We start from the raw sequence: 24,637 nt of genomic DNA on the forward strand, positions 1-24,637 counted from the left end.
GGTCGGTCAACAAAGTTTTGTACAATGCGGATCCAAGCATTAATGACGTAAAGTACTTGGATACATAGAGTCATTACACATAATTTGTGATTTTACTATGGATATTGATCCTTAATTCGGCCACCCGTGCCCGCATTAAGGCTCGGGGGCTACTGGGCTTCGGGCTTATTATTTACAAATATTAAAGGGGCACATCGATCCTCTGATCTGGTGTTGCCATCCGACCAGTGTCTCGGGGGCTACTGCATTGCTTGTCCAATGCATAAAATTTTATGTGCAATATAGTTTCCGAGGAGATTTTGATCCTCAGGTTGGTCGGCCGCACCCAACCTGAGTCTTGAGGACTGAGCACGCCGCTTTTGTGTCCCGAAGTATTCTGCCAAGCTAGGACTTGATCCTCAGGCCGATTTTGCAAATCAACCTGAGTCTCAGCGGCTACTGGGATCAACGGTCTTATGTCATCCTTCATGTGCATCTTGGGTTTTAGACCGATACACACCTTGAGGGCTACTGGCTATATATCTCGGCAGAGAATAAATTGCACCAATAAAAAATATTGCCAAAAAATCGGCCCATAGTCAGGGTGGTGCACCACCTCGGAAGCAGTCCGGCATAAAGCTCGGGCACTAGTGGCTAGCTCCATAGAGGGCATTTCCGGCATTAAGCTCGGCTAAACTCCTTCAACTTTTTTGAACCAAGGTGATATGACACCTCGGATATAGTCCGGCATTGGAGCCTGGACACAGTCCGGCGTTGGAGCTCGGATATATTTCGGCGTTGGAGCTCGGATATACAGTCCGGCGTTGGAGCTCGGATACATAGTCCGGCATTGGAGCTCGGATACATTCCGGCGCTAGAGTTGGGAAGCGGTCCAGTGTTGGTGCTCGGCTGCAAAAGATACCTCGAATGCAGTCCGGCGTTGGAGCTCGGACGCAAGAGGACCCTGCCTCCCGGGAACAACTTCAAACCCGAGGTGTGGCATAAAAATAAACAAGGCATTGATAAAGGCCGGAAACTTAAAGGGGCTCCTCGGATACCCGACGTGTAAACTCGTCGAATGCATTTCGGCGATCCTCAAGATCGAAGATAAAGAAGATTTGTTGAACCAGTTTTCAAGACCGGCAACCGAAGATGAAGAACAGTTCGGAAGAATCGAGGAGCGTCCCTAACTTGAAGACCGGTTCAGGGGGCTACTGACGGTGTCCTGGACTAGAGGGTACTCACCACGTCGTCTCCCGATCTATTAGATTGGGCCGGGGACCCCCGTGGCCGTATACTCATGGGCCAGTTCGGACGGCTGCCGCATACAAGGAAGATTCCACAAGACTTGGCGATCAAGACAAGGACTTCTCCCCACCGGCGTATTCGGCTAGGACTCTTGTTATCCTAGGCCTCCGGTGCATTATATAAACCGAGGCCAGGCTAGTCGATAGATATACAATATATACAACAATCATACCATAGGCTAGCTTCTAGGGTTTAGCCTCCTTGATCTCGTGGTAGATCTACTCTTGTACTACCCATATCATCAATATTAATCAAGCAGGACGTAGGGTTTTTACCTCCATCAAGAGGGCCCGAACCTGGATAAAACATCGTGTCCCTTGCCTCCTGTTACCATCGATCCTAGACGCACAGTTCGGGACCCCCTATCCGAGATCCGCCAGTTTTGACACCGACAGAGGGAAACCCAGCTCTACGTTTACATGATTCTGAAGTTTGACTTATTTACAACCATAATGCCACCGCAAAAAAAACGGTCTGATCTGTCTGGTCCTTGTCGCTCATACAGGGACCCACACGAGCCCCTCCTACATATCTCCCCTCCTCGTGTGTCTCCCACGTGCATATGGGTTGCTTTCAGCCGGCTCAAGCTGGCCACCAGCAGGCCTGCAGCCCCCCGGCTGGGCTGCCAACTCAACATGGCGCTGGGAGAAGCGACGCCGCTGTTGAACGCAGTCCAATCGCCAGGTGAAGCGAGAAGCCACGCCCAGAAGCTGAATCTGGGAAGTTTGAAGAATCTGGAGGAGATCAGAACACGCTCGCACATTGGAGAAAAACTGTTTGGGATATAGGTTTTCCCACTTATAGGTAATTTTGTCAAAAATCCTCCGAGAAACATGAAACACACGGGTGCGGTGCAAGATTCTCCCCCCCCCTCCCCAAAAAAACATTTTTGGTCCTAATTTGATGACTTCCTGAGTTTGCATGCATTTCATTCTAAAATAAACACAGTGCCAACCTTGAGTTGCCTGGTAAACTTCATATGCAACCCGCTCGAAGGGTTTGTCTGCAGAATAGAACTGACAAAGACATCTTGAGCATTATCTGGTGTATTCACAATGTTAAAGGCCCTGGTACTAGAAGTTCAACACGAACCGGGACTAATGATGCCCGCCCCCCTAGCTGTTGGAACCGGGACTAATGGTCACATTAGTACCGGTCCGTTTCTAAACCAGGACTAATGGGCTCACGTAAAGTCGTTTTTCTACTAGCTAGTGACCATTGCAAGACACTCCATTCAATTTACCATTTCCCTTTGTTTTATTTGGTCAATCAAAAGATGATTAAAGCTTTACTGACTTTTAGCATTGTCTCTATGCAACCACATTTTGTTTTCCTCGAAAGGGACGATAACCAACGGATTCTTCATCTATTGATGCACATAACCATAGACACAACCACATACGAAAGTTCATTAATTTGTGGCATGGCATCAATAAGATGCAACCACACGAGAGTTTTATTTGGTAGTACAACAAGTTACTTGGGAGAAAGTCTAGGCATAGATGATAGATTCATCAGCATTGATCTAGTGATCTTCGATCCTGAAGTACTCCAGCACGTCCTCCCTGCTAGCAGCTGCGGTGTCGTACGCCGCCATGAACTCCCTGAACACGAACTCCCTGAACTTGGCCGGATTCTCCTCGCTCACCATCTCCGGCGCCGGGCCGATAAGGCAGTCCATCTTGGGCATGATGAGCGTCGCCACGGACATCCTGGCCACGGCGGAGTTGGTGAGGGCGCGGTGCTCCACGCTCGCCAGCACGCCGTTGGTGACGATCTCCATCTGGTGCTCGAAGTTGATGATGAAGGCGCCGGGCACCGGGCGGACAAGGATCCATCGCCCGCGGTACCTGGCCTAGAGCCCGGCGACGTCGCCCTGGGAGAGCATAGTGAGGAGGTGGCGGTCGCAGTGCGGGAGCAGGCCCAGCGTGACGCTCGGGTCCGGGCACGGCGGGTAGTAGTTGACGTTCATCTGCGTGTCCCCGCCATTGAGGTCGCCCGCGAAGAAGCCGCCGTCGAGGCCCAGCCCCTCGGCGATGAGCAGGAGCAGCGTCTGCGCCAGCTCGTGGACCTGTGCGGAGAACTCGGCGAGGGAGCTCCGGAAGCTCTCCGGCTTGGCCGGCCAGTGGCCGACGAGCTCGTCGGATACCGGGTGGCACCACAGCTTGAGGTAGTCACGCCAGTAGCGCGTCTGGTTGCGGTCGTAGGAGGTGCTGGAGGCGACGCGGAAGGGCTTGCTCTGGTCGTCGGAGCAGTAGGGCAGCTTCTCCTCCACCGGCATCGCGAAGAACTCCGCCGACGCCTCACGGAACCCCTGCACCACGTCCTCCGCCACGCCATGGTTCACCACCTGCAAGCAATCACGTGGGTGAATAGCTCCCATGCGACGTCGTTGGTGTGAATTGTCTCTCATGCGACGTAGTTGGTTGTAATCGCTCTCATGCGACATCTTCGTTGGAAAAAATAGCTCCCGTGCGACACTGCTGCCTAATCCAAAGACACATGTTTAAAACTCGAATCAGGTGAGCGGGACCCACAGCATGGGACCCACTAACTTATCCAACTCAGCATTGGTCAGGTGAGCGGGACCCACAACGTGGGACCCACTAACTTATCCAGGTCAGCATTGGTACAAGAGGACACCGAGCCGTGCCCCGAGCCGTGCAGCACCCGAGCCCATCCTCCCCCCTCCCCCTCCCCGACCGTTGTTGTTCTTTTTCTCCGGCGACGACACGTAGCAACGCCGTTCCGGGCCGCGACCTAGCAATGTCGAGCTCCGCTTCAGCCTCCCGCCGCTCATGGCCGCGCTATGGCGCAGTGCCCATGACAAGACGCCCTGCATGCCAACGTATCGCACCCCTGAAGCGGCTAGTCACAACGACCGACAAGAATGGCAACCTTGGGTGGGAATTCGTGAAATGCGAGAGCAAACCAGAGCAGGGAAAGGTGAGATTTTACTTCTCAATATGCCAATTTTGGTTTTTATCTCCCAATTTCATATTTGCCCATTTTTCCCCATCGGATTTGGGATTTAGGGTTCATCTTTCCGATTTCAGAAATTGAAGCAATGCACCCATTTTGAGTGGCTAGATGAGTACATAGAGCGGATTCAACTGGAGGGTGCATCAGGGGAGCTCGATTTACCGTTGGAGGCGGAGAAGTTGGGCAAGTTTGGATCGGGCGCATCTGGATCCGGGGCCCCTGGATCTGGCAATTCCATCGGGGGCGCCCGCCCTTCCATTGGTGCTACTGTGGGGGATGCAGGAGTGACGGCAGAGCTGAAGAAGCTGAACAAGCAGATGAAGAAACTCATCAAATTGCAGAAGCAGGGCAATTTGATGGGGCTGATGGCCGCATTTTTTTATGTTTGTGTAATTGGTCTCGCATTTGTTTATGTGATGATAATTAGTCGTAAGTGAATAGATTGGGCATCATTTGTAATCGTAATGATATGTACATTTGAATAAAAGTGTTGCGCTGTACGAATTCGGCATGTCTTCTTCACTCTGTTTTGTTTTTTCAGTTCTTCAGTTAGTCATCAGTTTCAGTTTCAGTGGTAGAGGGAGAAAAAGAAAAAAATTCGTCCCACAGTTGCCCGAAAAGGCCAGGCCCATATAGAAGTTACGCAGGGCCCAGGCCGAATAGAACATACCCAGGCCCGTTGATAAAAGAAGTGTAGCTAGTGCAAAAAAAAGTGCACACGGTCATTGACATCAATATATCTTTTCGGCTTTAGGTTTCCTGCCTTCACCTTTTTTTAGATAACTCATCTGATAATTATTTGAGCTATTTTTATGCATAAGCTATCGTGTCCGATTGTAGGGTCCCGTGTTGTTTCGGCTAAAACAAAAGGTTGGTTCTAGTTAGCAGTCTAACTTGTAGTCTTTGTGAACCAAAAAAGTTGCATTTGTTTGGTTCTAGTTTATTTCAACGAAGCGTCATTTTTATTGCATATAGTGCATAAAACATAAAAGGAAGATAATTAACTAGACACGTGCTAACAACAACTTCTATGATTGGATCATGTTTTAGTGCATTTTTTAGTACACATGGCCACATAAATAAAATGCAATGGAGAAACTTTAGGACCGAAAAAACATATAGATAGATAGAGGGGCATCGGGTACCCTAGTAGCATAGATAGATAGAACATATAGAGGGGCATCCCCCCACTACATATAGTTCATAAAACATGAAAGTAAAATAATTAAAACTAGATATATAGAAGACACGGGCACACACACCCGAACCAACACAAACACAAACTAGATAGATAGAAGACTCGCACTTGAACAACTCCTTGGCCCCTCCTCCTTGCCACTCCTTGGCCCCTCCTCCTTGGGCCCCTCACTCGTCGTTATCCGGCATCTGGTAGGGGAGGCTGTGCATGCCGTTGGGGTGAGGGAAGATGTGGTGGAAGTTGGTGAAGATGTTGTAGGTCGTGAACGCGATAAACTCGCATCCACACCAGAACACCTGGCCGAGGAGGTGGTGAGCGTCGTAGGGGTTGGTGAAGGTGACGTGGAGGCCGATGACGAGGCCGTTGGCGTTGCCATCGTACTGCTCGTGGAGGTGGAACATGGGCGGAGTGCCCGGAGGGAGGTGGCGGTAGCCGGCTTGGAGGAAGAAGCGAGCCAACTCTCTAGGGCCCCTCCACCTAGAGATGGCCCACACCCTCAGGCTATTCTCGATGACGACTCCGGCCGGGTACTGCCTCTCCGGCACGGTGCGAGGGCGACAGTAGGTAGGGCCGTTGAACTGCATGGTGGCTCGAGTGGTGGATTTGGCTCGAAAAGAAGAAGGGGAGGAGGCTTGAGAGATGAGTGTGAGAGGATGAGGAAATGGTGCCCTTTTATAGCTGCGTTGCAGCTGTGGTCAATGTGTACACGGTGCCTTCTGGATCGTTTTCTCTTCTCCGTTCGCACTGGCATAAGTAATTGCGGGCATTAATTCAAAAAACGGCGGCCAGAGCATCCAGGCGAGTTGCATCGTTTCATGCACTTGCATCGGCGGTGACGCCGCGTGGGAAACAGGCCCGTTCATCCGCGCGTGACACTAAAAAAGGAGCTGCGCCACATCTGCACCACCGACGCGTTCGTCTCGTTCAAACATGCATTTGTTAAAATAGCTTAGATGTGACGTACCTATACGCTGCGCCCCTGCCGTGCTTTACTGCGTTGATGCGTGCATGCAATGGCGGGCTAGGTGTTCACGAGCAAAGAATAGCTAGGCTGCGACGTTGCATGGCATGCATGGGACAGGGATGGCCCACATGTCATTGACCCTCCCGCATGCAGCCCATCCCCCTCTCGACGGCCGTGCGCACGCACGCCAGGCTCTGCCGGGCCCGATCCGCTCGGCCCAACGGTCACTTAGATGATCCCCCGCTCAACGTTATCTGTTCGTCAGAGAGAAAAAACGGTGGCCAATCAGATTGGAGCCCACGGATCGCCCCCACGGAATCCTTCTAGAAGGCCTATCCGACGGCCGCAGTTTGGCGTTAGGGTTAGATCGACGGTGGACGTTTGGCGCTAGGGTTACATGGGGTTTGGAGGCAGTCAACGGGGTTTTGAAAGGTTTGACCGAACATTCAAATGTGTATAACTAATTCAAAAAAAATCTAAAAAATGAAAAACCTGCGCATATAGCCTTTTTATGTTACATAGTTATGATATAAAATGATAAACTTGATCTAATGATCTTTGCTTGAAAAAACCTTCACAAATTGGACTATCTCGACTGAGGTTGCATGGAGTTCACAGGAGTGAGAAGAGGGTTTGAGGTTTTGAAAATGCAAAAAAATCAAAAACATCACCTTAGCTTCATTTTAGAGTGACTAAGGAGGATCTGAAGTTATTTTTGCATTTAAAATTTTTAAACTTGTTTTATTGCTAACTTTGTATTAAAGGGTGTTTTTTCAAAAATAAATTAAATAATATGAATACTTATTCAAAAAAAGGTGAGACTTCGTATTGATCCTATATAGGTATAATATAAGCTAAAAAATCTATTTTGGGTGATTTTGAGAAGGTCGAAAAAAACTTGCTTAGAAATGGGGCCGTTTTCCCTTACTTTGGAGCCTGTTTGGACAACATTGTCCGTGACTATGAGTTGGAATTCACAAAAAGGGTTGGATTTATGAACTAAAGTGCATAGTAGTACATAAAACGATGCAACATCACAGAACAAACAAATGAACTCAAAAAATATTGGAGATAGGTTCAAATTTGAATATCGGTTCAAATTTGAATTTTATTTCAAGTCAAATCAACATCATAGCACATAAGTTATCACATGAAAGAACATAAGTTTTCACATCAAATGACAACAAACTTAGGTTGTCACATCAAATTTGAATGATTTCGACTCTATTTATTTTGCTTCTTTCTACCACTCGATTTCTTCTGCTTTTTTCCACTGTTTGGTTCCACGGCGCATAGTTTGTTGATGCTGATGCTCTTGATTTTTGGCCCCTTGCAAACTCCACTAGGCCCCCTCAACTTTTGCACCTGACCATGTCTCACTTCTTCAGTTTGCACTTCTGCAGATTGAGTAGATGGCACACATTGTTCAACTACTTCAGTTTGCAACTCAACACTTGGCAGCACAACCTCCAAACATGGCAACACAGTTGTCAAAGCAGATTCGAATGGCAGCACAACAGTTGCTTCATCTGCAACAGTTTCAGATTGCCCTAGCGTCTGCAAAACAGATTCAGTATGCATCACATCGTCCAAAACACAAACACTTATCTCATGTTCAGCAGTAACAGTTTCAGTTAGCTCCATATCTTTGTCACCAAACATTATCTGCTTAGTGCTCTTCCTTCTATAGCCACTGAGTCTTGCTTTTTTCACTGGCCAGCATTGTTCAACAACAAGCGGTGGGGCTTTTTCTGCACGCTTCCTCCTAAAAAATAAAGCATTTGACTTGGTTAGATACTAGAACAAGTAGCAAAATCAAAAACTTGCAAAAACAGTAACATAAACATACTTTGGCCTCTGAGGAGTGTAGATGCACTTGGATGAACCAATTCTGTGCCCAAGTACCTCACACAACTTGCACCTATTTTTGTTACCTTTTTGAGCCCTTTTGGGCTTATCATTCTTTTCCTTTTCTTTTTTCCCCTTCTTACTACAACCACCTTTCTCAAACCAAGCTTTGAATCTGCTCTGTTTAGGCCTCCCAGCCTTTCTTCTAGTGACAGGGGGACACAAGGTAAATTCTATTTCCACCTCAGGCCACTGAGATTGGTCAGTCAGTGCAGGAATTGGACTTGCATATGCAGCTTTGAATTTTTGTACTGAATAATACTCATGCAAATATGGGTGCATATTTAACCTGGGTTTAGATGCCAAAAAAAGTATGGAATGCTCACATGGTTTTCCAGTGTGTTGCCACTCTTGGCAAGTGCACTCATGCAACTCAGTATTTACCACATGCCTCTTGCCACTCTTTGTATCTCTAACTTCAGCACCCCACAAGGAAGATTTCTCAACAGATAGATGTGAAAGATTTCTACTCCTGTTGACCACCTGTTGTACCACTGCTGGAAGCTTGTCCCCTTCCAAAATATTAGCAATTTTTCCTCTCAACTCCCACAAACGCATGATCATGATCCTTATTTGGTCCACCATGTCATGCACAGGCAAGTCTTTCAAATGCTTCACTTTGTTGTTAAAACTTTCTGCCAAGTTGTTATTGATATGATCACATTTTATGGCAGTATTAAAACCTGATCTATACCACAACAGAGAATGGTGGGTGTTCAACCATGAAGCAAATTCATTATTACTACATGATGCCAATATCTTACCAAGGTGATAGGAATGTGTCTGTCTGGTGTAGGATCTTGCTGCTGGCCACATGCGCCCAAATTCATCTCCTCTGAATTTTTTTATCAGATTCATCCACATATGTCCAAAGCACTCCCTCTGCTCAGCATGGGGGAAAACACTTTTTACTGCATTTTCCAACCCTTTACATGCATCTGTGTGGATGGCCAAAGGAGAAACTGGCCCTATGCATCTTTTCAGTTGCATCATGAACCATATCCATGATGCCTCTGTCTCTGATTGAAACATTCCTATTGCAATTGGGAACATCCAGTTGTGTCCATCTAGAGCATTGCATGCAGCCAACTGACCATTCCACTTTCCAGTCAAAAAAGATGAGTCTATGCTCAAATATGGACGACAACCTGCTTTGAATCCATCTATGCAAGGCTTCAAACACATAAAAAACTTGCTGAATAAAACCTTGCCATCCTCTGTTACCTCTGTATCTATCTCCACCACACTCCCAGGTGACCTCTTCTCCACCTCTGCTTTAAAACTATACAACATCCTAAATGTATTTGCCCAGTCACCATACAATGATTTCATGGCCCTTTGTTTTGCTTTCCACAATGTGGTATATTGCAGCTGGATGGGGTACAACTTCTCCAAGTCAACTTTAAGCCTCTTTGCAGTAGTGTTTGGAGTCTTGGCTAAAATAGGAGTAATCTTCTCTGTAACCCAAAGCTGTGATGTCATCTTTGAAACTCTCCGTGAAGTGGTCATACATGTATGCTGGTGTGGTATTTGATTTACCCTTACTGTACTTCCATCAGGTTGTAGTCTGGCAGACAAGTACCATTTGCAAGGATTGCCACCACCATCATAACCTTTGCACCGAGCATAAAATTTCTTTCGATCAGTCCACATAGTCTTGGCATCAAACTCTTTTTTCACTGCATAGGTCCTGAAAGACATCCTAAACTCCTTCATGCTTGGCCACAACTTTCCCACCTCAATAACTGGGTTCTCTTTGTCATACAAACAAACCAGCTCATTATCATCTGCATCATCCACATCATCTGCAGCCTCTCTCATCAGGTGTTCTTCATCCTCATTTGCATTTCTAGGGCCTGTGTTACCTTCAGCTGGCAAAGAACTGTCATCCTTCTCCTTATCTTTGTCATCAACTTGAATGCCAAACATTTCGGCCATATCAATGTCAGATATTGGTGTAATGACCAAATCTGTTTTTTCATTCAACTCTACTACATTCCAGTCAACAACAATCTTCCTAGCACCATGGGTTCCCTCCTCTCCATCTGCATCAATCCCAGTATCTTCAGCTACTATAGTCGGTTCAGTCAACAATGCCAACATCTTCTTTTGTGAAACCCACTCATCATCTTCCATCTGTGCAGCCATCTTTGATGGCACATAACCAACTCTGGAATGAGTTTGCAGATCAATTAGCTCTGCATAAAATGTTACTTGTTTGCTTGCCCATCCTCCTTGCTGATCAATTTCAGCAACCATGGATTCTCCATCTTCAATTCTCACATATTCACCATTATAGTTATCGAAACGTTGCAGAGATACCTCTTGTTCTGGAACCCAAACAATACTCTCGCCAATTCTCTCCACCAAATTGCCCACGGCCTTCTCCTTCATGATCTCCAATTCCTGGGGATCAACATCTGCAAAATCGACATCCAACCTCACGGTGGTATCTCTATCAATGTCTTGGACACTACCATCACTGAGCTTGGCTTTACAGGGAAAAAATTCCACTATAATTGCGAATGTGGTGGCAGAACCTGAACCTCCCCTGTTTTATCAATGGCAGGCAGCGGCGGCAGTCGCTACCAAATCGAGTTCGATTCTAAATCGCCAAGAAAAGAGGGTGGCATTACCGATTTGAAGCACTGTCTCCTCGGGGCAGCCCGTCTCCTCGCTCCATCTCATCTAGCCCTCGCTCCATCTCCTATCCAATCAAGCAACAGGGGCAGCATGAGGCCACAGATTTATTCAAAATTCAGTGGAATGGGAGTAGTGTTTGGAAAATACTCACTCGCAATAGCCGCTGCAGGGATAGGCGCTCCACCACCGGGCCGTGTAGAAGAAACAACCCCCGGATCCAATGGAGCCTGATTCTAAATCGCCAAGAAATAGAGGGCAGCATGAGGCCACAGATCCCCCAAAATTCTGGGGAGTGGGACTAGGGTTTCGGGCTCACCTCGCAATAGCTCTGCCGCTGCCGAGAAATGCGCTCCACCACCACGGAGAAGAAACCACTGCCGGAGAAGATGCTTACGGTGGCGCCGCTCGCCCAGTCCAGCACGGGCGAGTCGAGCACGGTCACACAGTCACCGGTCGAGTCGTGGACGGTTGACTCTTGACTACGTGGCCATAGGTGGACCCCACCAGTCAGAGCACATAACCCCCAGTGTCCTAACCAAATCTCAGTCTAACGGACAGCCAACTAGCCGCGTAAATGGTGTGTCGCATGAGAGCTATTTTTTCCAACGAAAATGTCGCATGCAAGCTATTACAGCCAACGACGTCGCATGAGAGACAGTTCACACCAACGACATCGCATGGGAGCTATTCACCCGCAATCACGTACGCATGACCGAAAACATGTCAAGATCGATCAGAAGCACAGAACAGCTCGTTAAATTAAACAACTCGTTAGTGGGTGCATGAGTGCATGCCTACCTGGAAGAAGCCGAACTCCTTGCCGGCCTTGACGATCTCCTCGGCGACGAGGCGGCGGCGGCCGGGATCGGAGAGGGCGGCGCGCTGGAGGTCGACGACCCGGAGCGCGACGTCGGAGCCGGGCGCGTCGTCAAGCAGGGCGGCGCGCTTCTCCGGCGGGAAGACATACTTGTCCGGCACGGAGGCGTGCGCCGGGCGGTTGGACAGCAGCTCCATACCTGACCCTGGCCGATGGATCAATGCGGCTGGCTTAAGAAAATCCTATGGGACAGGGCCTCATAGTGTCCCTCCTGGGGCCCCTCCTCAGATTTTGACACGTCATCAATGGCACACATCTTAAAGCGAGCCTAATTCCCTAATTAGTTTGTACGTACATCAACTAGATATTGCGTAGTATTTGTACGATACAGTATCAATCGGATCGATACTTTCCATCTAACGAAAGAGAATGAACACGGCGATCTTCTCGCTGGCTCGCCGCTGCATCAGACCTCGGCGCCATCGTGCCTTATCTCATGGCGACCCCTCCATGCACTGGTGACGACGACCCTCACGGAAACAGCGGCGCCGTCGTGAGCTCTCCTTGCGTCGGTGACGCGGACGTGCTCGTCGTCCCTCGCGGAACCAACAGCAACAGCCACATAATGATGTCCACCGTCTCCACCACAAACCTGCCAGCATCCAACTCGTTCAGTGACTTGGAGGTGCATATGGAAGCGCGGGCTGCTTCCTTTTCGTCGTCCCGGCCGCCGCTCGAGACTTCAGACGTTGACCTTGTCGCTGACACACGGCCCGCCGGTGGTAACAAGATGACTGTTTTTTTTGACGGGTTCCATGTTCACTGCATCCTCCATGATGCAATCTGAAGCTTCAATGCCATCAGCTTCCACTCCAATTTCACATGTACATAATTGATGTCTAAACTATTGCCTCTTGATGACGAAATTAGATAAAGTTTAATTTTTGTATGATTGTACCGCAGGAGAAGGATGTAAATGCTAAATCCATCATTGCCACCGCCTCCACACAAGCCGTCAGTGGTGGCGAGATGACTGTTGCTTCGACGGACTCCATGTTTGCTGCAACCTTTATGCAATCAGAAGCTTCAAATAGTGAACACATACAACATTTCGCAATGCCGTCAGCTTCTACTATAATAACACAGGTATATAGTTGATGTGTGAACTATTGCCTGTGCATGACAAAATGATATGAATTTAAATTTGTGTATGAATGTACGTACTGCAGGAGGAGGATGTAAATGATAAATCCATACCTACAGTTGGAATGGCATTTAAGTCTGAGGATGAGGCATATGATTTTTATAACCAATATGCTCGTAAAGTTGGCTTCAGCATTAGAAAGAGCCACACGAAGTTGAGACGAGATGGAACACTTTATCAGAAACATTTGGTTTGCAGCAAACAAGGTGAACGAGAAACTCATTCATCGCATGACACCAAGAAAGAAAATGCCACCACAAGGTGTGATTGTGATGCCCGTGTTCAGCTTAGTATTTCTCGTGATGGCGTTTGGAATGTGCAAAAGGTTATTCTTGAGCACAACCATGATTTGGCAAGTCCAGATAAGAGGCACATGTTGAGGTCGCAACGTCGTATTGCGGCGTCTGATAAACTTATGATTGGTGAGATGCGTGAAGCCGGAATAAAGCCAGCCGAAGTGTACGGTTTTTTCAAGCAGTGGTATAAAGGACCCCATAATGTACCTTTCTTGCGGATGGATTCCAATAACCACATTGGTCGTGAGCGCAGGAAGTATCTGGAAGTTAATGATGCACAAACATTGCTGGAATTCCTAAAGAACAAGCAGTTAAATGATCCTTCTTTTTTTTATGCTATACAATTATATGAAGAGGATTGCCGGATAGCTAATTTCTTTTGGGCAGATGGTCAAGCTATCATGGACTATGATTGCTTTGGTGATGTTTTGTCCTTTGACACAACATTTCAGACAAACAAGTTTGAAATGCCTTTTGCACCACTACTTGGAACAAATCATCATAAGCAGACCATTCTTTTTGGAGCTGCGTTGCTATGTGATGAAACCACAGATTCATTTATCTGGCTCTTCAACACATTCTTAATCACCATGTCTGGCAAGGCACCCGCAACAATATTCACCGATCAGTGTGCTGCCATGGCGAAAGCAATCAGGATTGTTCTCCCAAATACAAAGCACCGTCTCTGTTTGTGGCACATTTATCAAAATGCTCCTAAGCATCTTAGCCATGTAATTTCAGACCATCCTAAGTTCCTTGCTGATTTTAAGAGATGTGTCTATGAGGAAAGGTCAGTGGCATACTTTGAAATGAAGTGGCAAGAATTGTTGACTGCTTACAACCTTCAGGATAACACATGGTTACAACAACTATATGATCTGCGTGAGAAGTGGGCTACTGTCTACCGCCGTGATTCCTTTTGCGCCAACATGACTTCAACTCAAAGGAGCGAAGGTATGAACAATGTGTTTAAGAAAGGATTTTGTAAGAGACTTTGCCTTTCAGAACTCCTAGTAGAATATGATAAGTGTGCCGCTAGCCTTCGGGAAAATGAACTCGACGAGGACTATAGATCACGTCAGTCTAAACCGGTCACCTGCATTAGAAACTTACCTATGTTGAAGACTGCTGCCGAATCGTATACAAGAAGCCTTTATTCTGAATTTGAGGAGCAGTTTAAGCAGCAATTTCCTGCCAAGTGTCAGTTAGTATCCACTGAGGGGACAGTCAAAACTTACATGGTGTCACCTATGAAATATGAGGATGAGGCACTGGTTGTCTTCAATTCTGAGGATGTCACATTTCATGTTCTTGCAGAAGGTTTGAATCCATAGGTACGAAAAAACATTTTGGCATTTTAGTAGTTTACATCATAGTTGTCATTAAATCTGTACTAAAGTATGAATTATGGATAGGTATTCTGTGCAAGCATGCCCTGCGAGTGTTGAACATCAACGAGGTTTTCACTTTGCCATCTCAATGTATACTACACCGATGGACGAAATATGCAAAGAGAGGATTTTCGACAAAGACCATCAAAAGTGAGAAGGAATCTTTGCAGACACGTGCGGCACGTATAGCTCGGAAAGCAACATCTACTGCAATGAAGTGCTCAGTTTCAGAAGAAGTACTTACAAAATTGGAGGAAGCTATAGATAAATTAGATTTGGAGGCAGATGATTTACTAGGCGAAAAAAGGCATGCCAAACATGATAATATTCCTCAGAATACTAATGAGCATGCTTCCAACAATATACCTCAAAATACTCAAGACATATTAACAGGTAAAATATCATTCAAAGTCCCTGAAGCGATAAAAGGTCCAAAGGGAAAAAGATTGAAAGGTCCACTTGAAAAGGCGAAACCAAAGAAGTCGAAGACCACCCAAAAGAAAGGTACTACAACAACATTTATTCTTACTTTTGACCTCTGGTTTTTGAATTGACATTAATGTATTGCACATTCATATGTATGAGCAGGAGGAGGTAAAAAGAAAGTAAAAAAAAATGATCGGGCTGAAGAAGGACATGAAAAATCAATTGTAAGACAACTTACGCAATGTTCTTTTATGTCTTCTAAAAATAAATTTGTGGTAAGCAGTTTCCTACTTACTTACACACAGGGATTTGGAAACGAAGTAACAACATATGATTTTGCTGCAGAAGGTCCTCAACAGTATACTGTAAGACAAATTGCTTTCTTGAACATATTTCAGGCAATTTAATTGTACCCCAAAATCTCTAAACATTTGTCGTTTTATTATGAAGCAGGGATATTCGGAGGCAGGCCCAAGTTCTAATACTGCAATACCAATCTTTGCAAATAATATGTTCAACACGGAATCTTCGACTATGTTTATTCCGTTGATCCCTGGAGGATATACATAACTTTTGCTACAAGCTGATCAAGCTTCGGAGGTGCTGCAAACTTCAAGAAGATTAGACTTTTGATGAAGTGAACCCTTCCTTACGCATCAAAGAAGTAGGATAGCAGCAGCAGCAGTATATTTTATTTCTTCTTGTCGACAGAGACCAATATATAAAGTTTCGTTTGAGACAAAAATAATAAATGTAATGGTGCACTCTCATGAGTGAGATTATTTTCCCCGATTAATTATCAGATCTTTCACACTTGAATACCATTTATTTTTGCCAGAATTTAATTTGTATTCATTCATCAGTCTTTATTTTCCCCACCCTTTTCTTTCCCATTGCACTTATGAATGTAGTAGAGCTATCTAGACTGATGATCCTGATCAGCATCACCGCTATATCTTTCATTTCAGCTCTTGGTCCTGGTCGACATCACAATTAGCTTTCATTTCTGCTCTAGCTACTGTGTTACACAATACAGCATCGGTTGTAATCGTGTTTCTATTAAAGGTCCATCACCACCAGAAGGTCTGAAACTTACAACATCATGTACTGATAAATAACCCTCTCAACGTACCCAAAGTTTATCATGTATCAATAAATATCAGAAAGTTGTCGTTGGAATTCCAATTGTTTGGCCAATGCCAACATTCAGTCTTAAGATGCCACATACTACTGACAGAATTTGAAGAAGATCAACATCAATTTTAATGTGATAAAATATCTGAATGTTTATAATCACAACACATAGATATTGTGATCATAGAACTCTGAATGTTTTTGTCTAATGATCTCTGAATGTTCACATCTCCGAATGTCAGAATGACTAGAAATCTGCAAGGTCGCCATGGGGAGATGGCTGGCTTGCCGCCGACGCCGGCGTTGCCGTGTTGGCAGGTTTGTGGTGGAGACGGTGGACATCATTATGTGGCTGTTGCTGTTGGTTCCGCGAGGGACGACGAGCACGTCCGCGTCGCCGGCGCAGGGAGAGCTCACGACGGCGCCGCCGTTTCCGTGAGGGTCGTCGTCACCAGCGCGTGGAGGGGTCGCCATGGGATAAGGCGCGATGGCGCCGAGGTCTGATGCAGCGGCGAGCCAGCGAGAAGATCGCCGTGTTCGTTCTCTTTCGTTAGATGGAAAGTATCGATCCGATTGATACTGTATCGTACAAATACTGCGCAATATCTAGTTGATGTACGTACAAACTAATTAGGGAATTAGGCTCGCTTTAAGATGTGTGCCATTGATGACGTGTCAAAATCTGAGGAGGGGCCCCAGGAGGGACACTATGAGGCCCCGTCCCATAGGATTTTCTTCCGCTGGCTTATCTCTTCTCAGCCCGGACGACACGGCCGTATGGATCTAGATAGATATGATAGCTAAGCTATTCAATCTAGTGGAGTGGGGAGCTTAGCTAGGTGCGAACGTGGCCGTGGATGGTTCTGGCGCCAAGAAGAAAATGGCCGTGGACGGAGCTTATCGATGTTAACGAGGCAGCTTTGCGTACGTAGCAAATTGGACTGGTTCATTCTTGTGCGCTTGCGTAGAAGACAATGGGAGCATGCACGCAGACAAGCGGTGCGTCCGAAAGGTTCCTTGTGGAATCGGGGATCTAAGGGCCCGTTCGGGGATCCACCAGCTCCTCAAAATACACGGAGCTGGGGAGTACCGTTTCGGCCGCTCTGAATTTTCTAGCGGCAGCTCCGTCCGCTCCGGGAGCGGGGCGCGGAGCGGAGGGCCTCCGAACAGCCCCTAAGTGTCGGCCGGCAGTTGGATCGTACCCAAGATCCAAGCGTGCAGTCACTCACTAGGTTACATCACATGCGTGTACATCGTTTGGACTTGGGCTATAATGGATCCCATCATTGCCAACCGTTATCCCCCTGCCTGTCCGAATAGATCCAACATGAATGAATGCAGTACGACTTTTGCGTCCGCTAGGCGCGAGAGAAATCTCTATCTCTATCTCATGTGTGTACGACTAAAGCACGGATCTCTTTTTACCACCGTACTTTCGTCCCTTTTTCATCCGTCAACCCATATTTTTTAAAAATGTTTTGCTATCCGAGGTGGGACTAATAATTACTTCCTCCGTCCCAAAATTCTTGTCTTAGATTTGTCTGTATTTAGACAAATCTAAGACGAGATTTTTAGGACGGAGGGAGTACATACAAAAGTTCCTTTGTTTCGTTTAGTGTATGTATAAATTTCTAGGCTTGGCGCTACGCAGAAGCCCAGTTAGCTTCCCATGTGTCATGTCAGGTGCTAGAATTTTGAAAAAAATAACCAATCTGGCTACCTAGCTGTTGTGGAAGTGTAAACCAACATGTGGTTGGATGGTTAGAGGGACAGTGTTATCCCCAGCCCATCAGGGTTTAAGTCCTGGTGAACGCATCATTTCTAGATTTATTTCAGGATTTTCGGTGATGCGTTTTCAATGGGAGGAGACGTTCCCGTCGACGACAAGGCACCAACGGTGACTTCGTAAATTTCAAAATGACATGCCGGCTCAGTCTCTCGGAAATGCTCATAGGGATAGGGTGTGCGTGTGTGCGTTCATAGAATGAGTGTATGCGTGTATGTATGAGCGCTTGCGTCTGTATTGATGTTCAAAAATAAAGCTGTTGTAAAAGTTTTTGTTGTATTATATAGATCTATATTGAACCGCCAGTTGGCTTTGCGCGTGCCACATTCTAATAAATTAAAAAGATAATGATATGAATTTTTGTAGCGGAATTAATGCAAAGCGTGGGTTGGAGTTTTCGCTCGACAGCGTGTGACGTCCGTCGTTCAGCTGTGCCTTCGCATGGGCCTCTTTTTTCATACGAGATGTTTTCGCGCCACCCACATGTTTATCCAACAAGTTTGTTAACATCATAAATAGTCCCACGTTGCTTTTTTACACCTAATTTCATCAATTTATATGTGTTCGTGAGTATGAGAATTAACAAGCAGCCTGCAAAACAACTAACGAAGAGTGAGTTGTGGGTAGGAAAGAAATAAATATCCGGTGGGAAGAATAAATAAAAGGAATTGTAGATTGTGAGATGAAAATTCCTGGTGGCATAAATAGAGGAGATTGTTGGATGCGGAATGAAAAATCCTGGTTGTCATAAATAAAGAGGGGATTGTAGACTTTCAAACGAAAAATCTTCGAAAAAATCTTGGTGGCATAAATAAATGGGACTATTGCGATTTGAAGAGATAACTCCAGAAGGCTTCAAGATTAAATTGCTGATGCTATCGAAAGTAAAATGACTTTCTGAGCTAGACAATGGCTTTTTGAGCATTGATATAGCTGGTAGAAAAAGGGCCGGTTGTCCCGGTTCGTAAGGGCCTTTAGTCCCGGTTCCTGAACCGGGACTAAAGTGTCGGTACTAATGCCCTGCCCCTTTAGTTCCGGTTCAATCCAGAACCTGCCCCTTTAGTTCCGGTTCAATCCAGAACCGGGACTAAAGGCCCTCCACGTGGCCTGTGCGCGGAGCCCAGGCAGGAGACCCTTTGGTCCCGGTTGGTGGCACCAACCGGGACCAATAGGCATCCACGCGTCAGCATTTCTGTGGCTGGGGTTTTTTTTTTTGAAAGGGGGGAGGGGTTTGGGGGTTTTGGGGGGTTAATTTAGGTGTTTCATATATTTTGTTAGCTAGCTATAATTAGTAGAGAGAAGTGTCCTCTCTTATGTCCGTGCTTGGTCGACGCTACGTACTATACATACGTATAGAGAGGACTAGACACGCTAGTTAGCTAGTAAGCAAACGAAGGAAACAGAAGATCGTCATGAACATATATGCATACAGAGAGAAGTGATATCGACCACCTCTCCTTCTCCGAGAGATTGATCGAACAACAAGTTCTCGTATATCTATCCGACACTACCGGCTACATATATACAATAATTATCTCTTACAAATATAATCATACGGACTCATGGTCCACATAGTATTCTCCGTATTCAGCGATCACGTGGTCAAGAAAGAATGCCGCCAATTCCTCTTGAATTGCTCGCATGCGAGCTGGTGCTAGGAGTTCATCCCGCTTCCGAAACATCTAATTTGAAGAAGGGGGTCAATACATATATATATATGAATGAATGAAACTCAATACAAATGATGGTAATAAAATAAAATTTTGAATGTAGTTATTTACGTACTTCATATTGTTCGTCAGAGTACCCGCCCCGCTCACAGGTCGTGTGGCGGATGGACTCGCAGACGTAGTATCCACAGAAATCATTCCCTTGTTCCTGCCACAACCACTTTACAAGAAATAGAGGTCAATCAAACTGATAAGCAAGAATGCTAAATGGTATTGATGAAACTAGTACTTAAATCACTAGGAGATCCGCGGAACATGCTACTATAGTACTTACTTTTGGGTGTCTAAATTCCAGCTCCTTCGGCAGTCCCAGAACTTTTCTGGTGAATTTTCTCCAAACCCTGCCGGACAAAGAAAACAATTACTTGATATCAGGAAATGAACAAAGTTGCTGATATGGTGGATAATGATCGATTTAACTTACTTCTTGAGGATTTCAGTCATGTCCGCATACTCCTGGGGATCTTTTCGTTTAGAGTCCAAGACGGTTACTACTCCCTGCTCAAGCCTAATCTCTAGGAGAATATAGTGGAAACTGCACACGCATGCATAACTCATCAATTACATTACTATAACCTGGACTAATATATAAGGGAAACCGAATATGCACAAGACAGTAACACTCACTTGAAGTTGTAAGGAAAGAGTATTATATCTTTGTTTTCATTTTTTTTGAATGATCGTAGCAAGTTGGCCTCGGTATCTCCGGGACGATGTTGAACCTCAGTTGCATCTATGAGATATGTGTTAACGAACCCAATATCACCGATTTGTCTTTTCTTCAATTCGGCGATCTTCATTCTGCATAATATAGTGAGGATAATTATAAATACATGCAATGAAAGAGATGAGCTATATAGAGAGACTTAATGACAGAAGTAGTAGTACTTACAGACAGTAGCAGGTGATCGTTGTTTTATCGAGGGCCAGTTGATTGAAAAACTGATAGAACTCCTCAAATAGAATAGGCAACAGTTCAATTCCAACGAGTTCATGCTCCGGTTTAACTCTCGCATACAAAGTACTCCTCCCCCCAGACTCTCTGCAGATTTTCAAGTACCAATCATGTAATCTTCGCATCATCGTTGTTAAAGATTTTTCATCTTTGACGAGAGGCTTCCCGTACTCGTATCTGTGTATCTGCACCTCCATGGTATCATAATGTACATCGTCGGGCAGGTAATCATCAACATTGCCATAACCGGGCACCATCCTCGGATCGACGATGTCGCTAGGCACCTTGAGGGGGGGGGCACGATTGCTTCGCTTGTTCGCCGAGCTGGGCAATTTGTTTCCCAGCTGCTCGTCGTTCTTTCAGCCTTTGATCACTGACTGTACTTCCCGACCGCTCCGCTTCGGCCCATGTCTTTGCAATAATGCGCTCATAGTTGCCTTTCGGTGGAGACTTGGGTGGTTTTGCCAGGGCAGCCAGAGTGCGCTTCACTTTCACCGGATCTACCTTCTCCTTCGGAGGTGGATGTCTCTTTGCTCTCAACCCTTGAAACCAGTCATCCACTTCGGTTCGCGCGATCTCGGCGTTCTCCTCCGGGGTCCTCTCATATGGTAACTTCTCTGGAGTCTTCAGAGAAGGACCGAATCTGTATGTCCTCCCGCCTCTGGTTGTACTGCTAGACGCCGACCGAGCAGACAGAGCGGTTGTCTTCTTTACTTGCTTACGAGGCGGAGGAGAAGGACTACGACGCGCCGGAGCAGCTGGAGCGGCGGCAGGTCTTTTCCGCCCTTGCTGACGAGGCGGAGAAGGAGGAGGCTGGCTGCTCGAGCGCGTCGGCGCAGGCGGAGAAGGAGGCGGAGTGCCGCCACGCGCCGGAGAAGGAGCCAGCCGAGGGCCCTGATCGTCACTCGCCGGAGGAGGAGGCCGTGGAGGAGGCGGAATGCCCTGACTCGCCGGAGGAGGAGGAGGAGGCGGAGGCGTCCAGTTCAGAAGGTTGATGAGCTCCTTCCGCCATAGGCATGGAGTCTTTAGAGCAGACCCCAGCCGAGTCTCCCCTTCACCGGTAGGGTGGTCAAGCTGGAGGTCCTCAAATCCCTCCGTTATTTCATCCACCATCACCCTAGCATATCCTTCTGGAATCGACCGGCAGTGAAAAGTTGCGCCGGGTTCAGTAGGATAAACAGAGCCAACAACCGCCTTGACCTTCAAATTCATCCATCGCGTCATAAGGTGGCAATTTTGAGACTCCGTGATAGCATCCACGGGATAGCTGGCAGGAGCCATCAAGGCATGCTCCGGCTGAAGCAGCTCGGTGGAAGCCACGCTGCTTCTGTGCTGAGATGGCGGGGTAGCTTCGGGGGAGGCTTCGGCAGTACGTTTGCTGCGATTTGCTTCTCGTTCCTCTATCGCGTCTACCCTTGCTTGCAGCGCCTGCATTTGGGTCTGCTGCACTTTTTTCCTCCTCTCATGGGATTTGTAACCGCCTGCGTCCGGAAACCCAACCTTCCACGGAATGGAGCCTGGCGTGCCTCGTGTCCGTCCAGGGTGCTCAGGATTCCCGAGGGCCATTGTGAGCTCGTCGTTCTCTCTGTCTAGAAAGAACTTCCCTTGCTGCGCTGCTTTGATATACTGCTTAAGCTTCCTGACTGGTATGTCCATTTGATCGTTCGTCCAAATGCACTTCCCTGTTACAGGGTCCAAGGTTCCGCCAGCCCCGAAGAACCAAGTCCGGCAACGGTCTGGCCAACTAATTGTCTCTGGTTCGATCCCTTTATCAACCAGATCATTCTCAGTCTTGGCCCACTTAGGCCGGGCTATGAGGTAGCCACCTGACCCCGTGTGATGGTGAAGCATCTTCTTCGCAGCATTTTGCTTGTTTGTCGCCGACATCTTCTTACTCTTTTCCGATGTCTTGTGGGCCACAAATACGGGCCAGTGATCTCTGATCTTCTCATATCTGCCCTTGAATTCTGGTGTCTCATTATTTTCGACAAACTTATTCAGCTCTTTCTTCCACCTCCTGAATAGTTCTGCCATCCTCTTAAGAGCAAAATACTTGATTAATTGCTCTTTAACTGGGTTCTCTGGATTATCCTCTGGCAGTAGGGTGAAATTTGACTTCAGCTCAGTCCAAAGATCATTTTTCTGCATATCATTGACATAAGACACCTCAGGGTCTTCTGTAGCCGGCTTAAACCATTGCTGGATGCTTATGGGGATCTTGTCCCTAACCAGAACCCCGCACTGAGCAACAAATGTGCTCTTTGTCCGGAGGGGTTCAATCGGTTGGCCGTCGGGCGCGATTGCTATGATCTCAAACTTTTCATCCGAGCTCAACTTTTTCTTCGGGCCTCGTCTCTTTACCGAAGTTGTGCTCGATCCGGAGGGCTAGAAAAAAGAACAAAGACTTAATTAATATGTGTACATACCAAAACAATGAATGCATCAATCAGCTAGTCAGCACAGGCTTAACTAATATATATACCTGGCCGGACTCGGTTCGGTCACCGGAGCCGTCATCACGGTCTCCTTCTTGCACCGGCATTGAGTCACCGGAGCCGTCCTCATGTTCTTCTTCTTGCACCGGCATTAGGTCACCGTAGCCAGCTTGTTCACCCTCTCCTTCTAGACCATCGGTGTCGTTGAGAAACAACGAGACGACATCACTTCCTTCTGTGATTATGTCCCTCAACAACGCTTCTTTTGCTTCTTCTAGGGTGGTGTCCATAGTTTCTACAAATATTTACAACATGGCAATTATTATTCAAACATGACAGATGGATATATTAGTGCCAAACGTAGAACTAGCTACCTAATCATAGTAAGGAATCATATATATTAATTAGTGGCCTCGACCCCCCCCCCCACGTGTTGAAGCTATCGGGAGGGGGTATATATCGACAACGACGACACTACATCTATATGTCCCTCGACGACCCTCGTTCCCGATAAAAAAAGAGGAAGAAGAAGAAAAAAAAGAGGAGAAGAAAGAATAGAGGAGAAGAACTCCTCTATTCTTTCTTCTCCTCTTTTTCTTCTTCTTCCTCTTCTTTTTTTATCCTCTTCTTCCTCTCATGTTCGAGAGGATCATCGAGGGGTCGGAAGGTTGCCTAGTGTCAAAGGATTCAACAAAACCATGTCTTCATCATTAGGCGAAAGTAACATGTGCATGATGGTACGAAGCTCTCCAAAGTTATTTTGGAACGGAGTCCCAGATAAGATAATTCGCTTTTTGGTACAAAGTTCAGCAACACCTTCCAAATATCGTTATTTGGAAGGCCTTTGCTGAAATTTATACAAAAAGGCAAATTATCCTATTCGGGACACCATTCCAAAATAACTTTGGAGGACTTCGTCATTCCCCGGTTACTTTCGGCTAATGATGAAGCCATGGATTTCTTCAATACTTTGACACTAGGAAACCTCTCTCGACCCCTCGGCGATCCTCGACCCCTCGAACCCTCGACGACCCTGGAACCCTCGACCCCTAGACGACCCTGAAATAAAAAGAGGAGAAGAAGAAAGGAATATCTAGAGGAGAAGATCGAAGAAAAAAAAGAAGAAAAAAAAGAGGAGAAGAAGAAAGGAATAGAGGAGAAGAAGAGAAAATAGAATAACCTCTTCTTTTTTTCTTTTTCTTATTTATTTCCCCCCTTCTTCCTCTCCTCTTCTTCTCCTTTCTTCCTCTTCTTATTTTCCTTTTTCCTCTCCTTCTTTTTCTTCTTCTTCCTTCTTTCTAGCTAGATATATAAAACTTTTCTAAAAATGTAACTTTTGCATGTATACATGGAAAAAATTGTTATCGGGGAGGGAATATATTCTATTTTCTCTTCTTCTCCTCTATTTCTTTCTTCTTCTCCTCTTTTTTTCCTTTTCTTATTTATTTTTCCCCTTCTTCCTCTCCTCTTCTTCTCCTTTC

At 46.3% G+C, this 24,637-nt stretch overlaps 2 long non-coding RNA genes and 1 pseudogene across 2 annotated transcripts; all 3 read right to left on the reverse strand.

Moving 5' to 3' along the window:
- Positions 1-2,637: 2,637 nt before the first annotated feature.
- LOC119315383 lies at positions 2,638-11,996 on the reverse strand (annotated as a pseudogene).
- On the reverse strand, positions 7,777-8,405 carry LOC119315384. The gene is made up of 2 exons (XR_005152759.1): positions 8,281-8,405; positions 7,777-8,196 (listed from the first exon to the last, which is right to left on the reverse strand). It is a non-coding gene; the product is annotated as an uncharacterized LOC119315384 (long non-coding RNA).
- On the reverse strand, positions 10,827-11,174 carry LOC119315385. Its single transcript, XR_005152760.1, has 3 exons — positions 11,134-11,174; positions 10,976-11,046; positions 10,827-10,890 (listed from the first exon to the last, which is right to left on the reverse strand). It is a non-coding gene; the product is annotated as an uncharacterized LOC119315385 (long non-coding RNA).
- Positions 11,997-24,637: the final 12,641 nt, after the last annotated feature.

This window comes from Triticum dicoccoides, chromosome 6A (assembly GCF_002162155.2).
Source record: "Triticum dicoccoides isolate Atlit2015 ecotype Zavitan chromosome 6A, WEW_v2.0, whole genome shotgun sequence".
Lineage (NCBI taxonomy): Eukaryota > Viridiplantae > Streptophyta > Magnoliopsida > Poales > Poaceae > Triticum > Triticum dicoccoides.